This window comes from Nematolebias whitei, chromosome 22 (genome assembly GCF_014905685.2).
Source record: "Nematolebias whitei isolate Nwh7 chromosome 22, NemWhi1, whole genome shotgun sequence".
NCBI lineage: Eukaryota > Metazoa > Chordata > Actinopteri > Cyprinodontiformes > Rivulidae > Nematolebias > Nematolebias whitei.
This window is the reverse complement of record NC_056519.1, coordinates 30655155-30657449: the sequence shown is the minus strand read 5'-3', so window position 1 is coordinate 30657449 and position 2295 is coordinate 30655155. Positions and strand designations below refer to the sequence as shown.

The following is a 2295-nucleotide window of genomic DNA, read 5'->3' as shown; positions in this document are numbered from 1 at the left end:
CTAGACTGAGGAACAGCTTCTACCCTGAGGCTGTTAGACTCATGAATCTCTAACTAGAATAATCACTGTGAAAAACCATATCATGTTGCTGCTGATCTGTTTCATGTTGCTGCTGATCTGTTTCATTGTTGATGTGTTCATGCGTGCACATCTGCTCACAGACTCATGTTCATGTTTGTGCTGATGTTCAATGTTTTATGTTATGAGTGCTTAGTTTATATTTAGTTGATGTTTTTCTTAGTTCATATCTTAGATGTCATTACTGTTTTTCTTATACATTTTATTGTTGGATGTAACTGGGACCCTGTGTACATAATTTCGCTCCACCACATGTACCACATGAGGTGCGAATGACAATAAAGAAACTCTGACTCTGACTCTGACTCTGATCTGCAGACACATGTCTTGGACACTTGGGTGAAGAGAGGGGCTGAACTGTCCAATGACCACTACCTGGCTGTGAGTTGGCTCCGATGGTGGGGGAGGATGCTGGTCAGACCTGGCAGACCCAAACGTGTTGTGAGGGTTTGCTGGGAACATCTGGCAGAGTCTCCTGTGAGACGGAGTTTTAACTCTCACCTCCGGGAGAACTTCGAACGTGTTCCGGGGGAGGTGGGGGACATGGAGTCAAAGTGGGCCATGTTCCGTGCCTCTATTGTCGAGGAGGCTTGACGGAGCTGCGGCCGCAAGGTTGTCGGTGCCTGTCGTGGCAGCAACCCTCGAACCCGGTGGTGGACACCGTCGGTGAGGGATGCTGTCAGGCTGAAGAAGGAGTCCTATCGGGCCTTTTGGCCTGTGGGACCCCGGAAGCAGCTTATGGGTACCGGCAGTCCAAGCGACATGCAACTCGGGTGGTCGCTGAAGCAAAAACTCGGGCATAGGAGGAGTTTGGAGAGGCCATGGAGAATGACTTCCGCATGGCTTCGATGCGATTCTGGTCCGCAATCCGGCATCTCAGGGGGGAAACCAGTACGCCACCAACACTATTTATAATGGGAGTGGTGCGCTGCTGACCTCAACACGGGATGTCGTGGGTCGGTGGGCAGAATACTTTGAAGACCTTCTCAATCCCACCGACACGTCTTCTACTGAGGAAACGGAGCCTGGGGACTCTGGGTCGGGCCCTCCAATCTCTGGTGCTGAGGTCACCAAGGTGGTTAAAAAGCTCCTCTGTGGCAGGGCCACAGGGGTGGATGAGATTCGCCCGGAGTTTCTTAAGGCTCTGGATGTTGTAGGGTTGTGTTGGCTTACGCGACTCTGCAATATTGCTTGGACATCGGGGGAAGTTCCCCATGATTGGCAGATCGAGGTGGTGGTCCCCCTATTCAAAAAGAGGGACCATAGAGTGTGTTCCAACTACAGGGGGATCACGCTGTTAAGCCTCCCTGGTAAGGTCTATTCGAGGGTTCTGGAGGGTCCGTCGGATAGTCAAACCTCAGATTCAGGAGGAGCAGTGCAGTTTTCGTCCTGGTCGTGGAACACTGGACCAGCTCTACACTCTCAGCAGGGTGCGTGGAAGTTTGCCCAACCGGTCTACATGTGCTTTGTGGACTTGGAGAAGACGTTCGACCGTGTCACTCGGAGAACCCTGTGGGGGGTACTCTTGAGCCTGGTATCCACAGGTCTGGTTCTTGATGTAGCCTGTTGTGTCCGGTTCTAGTGGGACCTCTATTTTTGTGTCTCCACTTTGCCTATAGTTCCCGTTTAGTGGGCGTATTGTTCACCTCTAGTGGGCGGATTATTAATATCAACGCACCTTACCAGCTGGTGGCGGTAGTGCTACATTAAGCTCTTTTCTAAGCACCACTAACATGTATTAGAAGAAGAGCTGGAAAACAACACACAACCAAAATGGATGACCTCCGTGAACTTGGAACAGAACCAGCCGCACAGCCCGTCCTGGTCTCTGTCCCACAAGATGGAGAGCAGGGCCGAGGTGTCAGAGATGCTCTGATGGAGTACCTCATGAGCTGTAACTTATCCTAATTCCACCCCTTAATCTTTTTTTACCTCCCCAGCCTTCCTTAGATACAAGTGAACGTTAAAGTGTTGATTTGAAAATAAACATGGATTAATAATTATTCTTGTTTGTTTAATGTACAGACATGCCTTATTACCAGGTTCGTGTAAAAATGGCAAAACAAACACTGCTGCTGTGCTTCTATCACATATGCTGCGTTTTTTAGTGGCTGTAGTTTTAGAAAAACTGTATACTCCTTAATTTTTGTTTTTAACAAAGAACCAAAACCTACAACAAGAACTTTATATTTGTTTATGCATATATACATTCATCTA

The 2295-nt window shown here is 48.6% G+C and overlaps 1 protein-coding gene across 1 annotated transcript in view; it reads right to left on the bottom strand.

Annotated features, from left to right (window-relative positions):
• Positions 1-2295, bottom strand: part of LOC119428129 (metallophosphoesterase domain-containing protein 1-like) — a 152617-nt gene that overhangs the window by 973 nt on the left and 149349 nt on the right. The gene's annotated exons all lie outside the window — the stretch shown is intronic.